At 40.3% G+C, this 5,593-nt stretch overlaps 1 pseudogene; it reads left to right on the top strand.

Annotated features, from left to right (window-relative positions):
* Positions 1-2,004: 2,004 nt before the first annotated feature.
* On the top strand, positions 2,005-2,533 carry LOC148164725 (uncharacterized protein KIAA1143 homolog pseudogene; annotated as a pseudogene).
* The last annotated feature ends 3,060 nt before the right edge of the window (positions 2,534-5,593 follow it).

A 5,593-nucleotide genomic window follows, 5' to 3' on the forward strand; every position in this document is an offset into this window, starting at 1 on the left:
TCTACCTAGTTTCTGGTTGTAGCTTTCAATATGGCAACATCTCTCCCATCTCTGCCTCTGTTGTCACATGGCATTCTCCCTGTGCATCTGTGTCCAAATTTCTCTCTTCCTATAAGGACATACCGGATTAGGACCCATCCTAATGACCTCATCTTAACTTGATTACATCTGCAAAGACCCTATTTCCAAATAAGGTCACACGAACAGATACCAGGGTTTAGAGCTTCAACATATCTTTTTGGGGGACACAATTCAACCCATAATACCCGCCAATTATTTTAATATTTATCTTCTTGGCACCCAGATTGTTACAATCAGGTGAATTTGGCTGGGGTCCTAGACTGAGAACGCTAACAACTCTTTCTTTTCAGACATTGGCATCCCTTTGCCAGCATCACAAATTCCTAGAAGCCTTCCCATACTTCCTTGGGAGTTCACGCATTTTTAAGGTCGCCACCTGTAAGCAATGGTTCCCCAACCTCTATTTCCAGGCCTGACCTTATCTTGCAAATCTAGCTGCTTAAAATTTGGAAAATAAAAATCTTACCCAGTTGCCTCCTACATGCTTCATTCTGAAGGTTCCCTCTTCATCTCAATCTTGCCACGTCTAAAGCTAATCTCAGTGCTTCCCCAGCCCTGCTTGTGCCAGTCTCTCAGGAGAACCACCCTTCTCCAAGACTATGAATCTCGGAGTCATTCTTGATTCATCCCTTACCGTAGTAGGTCCCAATGCTATAGCTCCAAGATGGCAGTGAGGGAGTATCCACAAATTATTTTCAACATTTCAGGAAGCTAAATGGAAACCATGCCCATAATAAAACATCAAAGGTAACTAAAGGTCAAGTTCTTTGTTGTTGTCTGGTAAGGTATCGATTCTGGGAGGTAATACCAGCTATATAATGATGGCCAGAAGCCCTGATTGGCTGTATTTGAGCACAGCTCCCGGCTTCAGCATAGGTAACTAGGCTCTTGTGAGTTCTAACCTCACAAGCTGCCTTTCGGCTGCCTTTGTTTTTTCAAGACAGCAGCCAGGCATGGACTAAGCCACTAGGACTCTCTGGCAGGTTCTGGACTCCAGAATCCATCTGATTTCACCTTAACCTGCTCTCTGAGCTTCAAGACCAGAATATCCACATAGCCTGAGATGGTCCTAGCAGGGACTGGCCAAGAGATTGTAACCTGTTCCTACATGTAACTCCCCCTTCCCAATCTTCCTTCTCACAACCCCTTCCCACCACCATTCACTCTCCTTGCCTGGATTCTCAACACCCAAATTATGCAGAAGGACTTGGATTCAGATGCTCTGGGGTGTCCACACTTTAGGAGGTGAGTTTGAGACAAGAAGGAAATTTGAGACTCTCTAACCAACTGAATCACAAAACTGCTATGTGCCTGAACTAACTTCCTTTCCTTCTCTGCACATCTGGACCAGGAGATCTAGGTCTTGCTTCCCTGACAAACTATGAGGAACAATTCCAGGGTGCAGAAAATAAAAAGTCTCAGAGAATTCATCACTAGCAGACCTGCTTTGAAAGAAATGATAAAGGAAGTTCTACAGGCTGAGGTAAATGCTACCAAAGGAAAACTGGAAATGTCAGGAATGAAGGAAGAACAATAAAAATGCAAATATCTATGTAAATGTAAACTACTTTTCTTAAGCTACTTATGACTATTCAAAGCACAAATTATAATGGTATCTGGAGTAGTTTTCATGTAAGACATGTATTACATGTAATACATATGACAACTGTAAGATGAAGTCCAGTGGGGGAGGGTAAGGGGACCTATATAGTTACTTCCACATATGATTTGAAGTCGTAAAGTATTGGGGCACCCGGATGGCTCAGTCAGTAGAGCGTACAACTCTTGATCTTGGGGTTGTGAGTTCGAGCCCCATGTTGGGTGTAGACATTACTTAAAAATAAAAAATCTTTTTAAAAAATGAAGTGGTAGGGACACCTGGGTGACTCAGTTAGTTAAACATCTGCCTTCGGGCCGTGGCCGATGTACCATCTCCAGGCGGCCCCGGTAACTTGTTTTTCCCCGGAGCAGCTACGAGCAAGCGGAACCAGGTTTCGTACGTGCGGCCGGCCGAACCGGCGTTCCTGGCTCGCTTCAAGGAACAGGTCGGCTACAGGGAAAGGCCTACCGTGGAAACCAAGAGAATCCAGCCTCAGCTCCCAGATGAAGATGGTGATCACAGTGACAAAGAAGATGAACAGCCCCAAGTGGTGGTTTTAAAAAAGGGAGACCTGTCAGTTGAAGAAGTCATGAAAATTAAAGCAGAAATAAAGGCTGCCAAAGCAGATGAAGAACCGGCTATAGTTGATGGAAGAATCATGTATCGAAAACCAGTCAAACGTTCCTCGGATGAAAAATATTCAGGTTTAACAGCAAGCTCAAAAAAGAGGAAGGCAAATGAAGATGAAATAAATAAGCAGGACTCAGTTAAAAAGAACTCACAAAAGCAAATCAAAAACAGTTGCCTCCTTTCTTTTGACAATGAAGATGAAACTGAGTAAGTGTAAATATTTTGGACCTAGTCGTCTTTACGAGTATATGGGATGTTTTTTACAGTGACACTTTTTTTTTCTATTTAAAGATAATACAAGTTCATTATAGAAAATTCAGAAAAAATTTAATATGATAAAAATTTTGTCTACCAATACCCCTTTCACATGAGGCTAACTCTGTAGATATTAACTACTATTAACATTTTGGAACTCCCACGTGTGGGGTATGTATTTTTTAAACAACATTGAGATTATATTGCATATGTTTTCTGTCCTGCTTTTCACATGACATTATATTCTGAGCATTTTTCCAGATCAGTAAAATTAAAAAATTTAACATAATTGCTACAGAGAATTTTGTCATTCAACAGATCTTCTTCATTAGCAGAAGCCCACTTTGGAGGAAGATGATAATGTGCCTATTTAAGAATACTTCCCCAGCTCCTGCTAAAGGTAGCCATATAACAGCTCTGGCAATTTTAGAGATAAAAGTGGATCTTGTACAAGTGAGCTTCTAATAAAAGGGATCTTGATAGAAGAGAGGATCTAATGCATAACATGGAGACTGTAGTTAATAACACTATAAAAAAGAGAGATACAAGTAGAAGTCTGCTTAATAAAGCTCCCAGGCATTTGATACAAGAAGCAGATCTGGCAAGCACAAACCTTTGTCCTTCTTGCTACATCCTGCTACATCCAGGAGCACATACATGAAACCTAGGAGTATTGGAGCCATTTTTTGGCCTAAGGAAGGCAGATCCTTTCTCTGGGTGGTACAGTGGAAAGATTCAAGGCACTTGGATCCTGACAGCATGCCTCTCGAGGAGCTGCTGCACCAGCCACAGGCTGCGAACCTCTGGACTTCTTGTTACACGAGAATAAACCAAAAGTTGTTGGTCAGTAGTACCATTTGCTGACACCTGAGGGGGGGTGGGGGGAAACATCTGCCTTTGGCTCAGGTCATGATCTCAGGGTCCTGGGATCGAGTCCCGCAGGGAGCCTGCTTCTCCCTCTGCCTGCTGCTCACCCTGCTTGTGCTTGCACTCTCTCTCTCTCTGGCAAATAAATAAATAAATAATCTTTAAAAAATAAAATAAAATAGGGACACCTGGATGGCTCAGTCGGTTAGGCGTCTGCCTTCAGCTCAGGTCATGATCCCAGGGTCCTGGGGTCAAGTCTCATGTCTGGCTCCTTGCTGAGCAAAGAGCCTGCTTCTCTCTCTGCCTGCAGGTCTGCTCCTTGTGCTCTCACTCTTTCTCTCTCCCATGCTCTCTCTTTGGCAAATAAGTAAATAAAATCTTAAAATAAAATAAAATAAAGTGGTAAATTATTAACTCTAAATAGACTGTAAAAGTTAATTATTGTTATGGGTTGAACAGTGTCTCCCCTCAAATTCATACACTGAAGACCTCAGAATGTGACCTTTTTCAGAGATAGGGTATTTACAGAAGTAATCACATTAAAATGAGGCCATTAGGATGGGCCCTAATCCAATATGACTGTGTCCTTATAAAAAGGGGAAATTTGGGCACAAAGATAGAGACACAGGGAGAACACCATGTAAAGATTGGAGTTATGCAGCCATAAGCCAAGGAACTACCAGAAGCTTGGAGAGAGGTCTGAAATAGATCCTTCCCTACTGCTTTCAGAGGGAGCGTGGCCCTGCCAACACCTTGATCTTGGAGTTCTGGCCTCCAGAATAAATCTCTGTTGTTAAAGCCGCCCCGTTTATGGTACCTTGTTACAGCAGCCCCAGGAAATAATACAGTTGTATATATTAGATTCTGTAGCACTATCAGTGAAACATACAAATAGATATAGGTAAAAAACCAATAAACTAAAATGGAATACAAAAAGACTATATTTAAATAATAAAAAGAAGGCAAAAGCCAGAAAGCAGGGGGGATAAAAGCGGGAATAAACAGAAAACAAATCATAAAATGGTTGAAATGGGGCACCTCGTTGACTCAGTCAGTTAAGTATCAGACTCTTGATTTTGGCTCAGGTCATGATCTCAGGGTCGTGAGATCAAGACCTACGTCAGGCTCTGCGCTGCGTGTGGAGCCTGCTTAAGAATCTCTCTCCCTCTGCCCCTTCCCCCACTCACATGCACATATGCACTTTCTCTCTCTTTCTCTTAAAAAAAAAAATGGTTGAACTAAATCTAACCATATAAAAAATAACATTAAATGTAAGTGACCTAAATCCCAATCAAATAGCAGAGATTGTCAGATTGGAATTTTTTTTTAAGACCAAGCCATATACTGTCTTCAAAAAAAAAAAAAAATTTAGATATAAAGATATAAATAAGTTAACAGCAAAAAGATGGAAAAAGTTATGCCATGCAAATATTAATCAGAAGAAACTGGAGTGACTATATTCATATCAAAGTAGTCTTCAGCACATGGAATATTATCATGCACAAAGAATGACATTATATGGTGATAAAAGGGTCAATTCAATCTTGAATATGTATGCACCTAACAACAAAGTTTTAAAACACATGCAAGGAAAACTGATTGGAATAAACACAGAAATACATAAATGCACAATTATATTAGGAGACTTGACAGTAATTAAGAGAAAAAGTAGACAGACAATTAGTAAGGATATAGAACGAGTGAATAGCATTATTAGCAAGCTTGACCTAATTGACCCAACAATAGCAGAATACAGTCTTAACATGTGCACACAGAACACTTACACAATAAAACGTATTCTGGCCCATTTGGGAGGAAAAAAAAACTTAAACAACTTAAAGGAATTGAAAACATACAAAGTATCTTCTCTGACCTAACAAAATTAAATTAGAAATCAGTAACAGAAAATATCTGGGGAACCCCCCCAAATATTTGAAAATTAAACAACAGACTTCTAAAGTTTTTCATAGGTCATAGATGATTGCACCGGGGAAACTTGAAAATATTTTGAATTGGATGACAACAATACATCAAAACTTATGAGATGCAGGCAAAGTAACACTTCTAGGGAAGTTCAGAGCACTAAGTGGTTATATTAGGGGGAAAAAGATCTCAAATCAATAATATTAGCTTCCAACTTAAGCTAGAAAAATTAGAACA

Source organism: Eumetopias jubatus, unplaced genomic scaffold (genome assembly GCF_037043125.1).
Source record: "Eumetopias jubatus isolate StellerSeaLion01/CBP00866 unplaced genomic scaffold, mEumJub1_p1.0 scaffold_3, whole genome shotgun sequence".
NCBI classification, from domain to species: domain Eukaryota; kingdom Metazoa; phylum Chordata; class Mammalia; order Carnivora; family Otariidae; genus Eumetopias; species Eumetopias jubatus.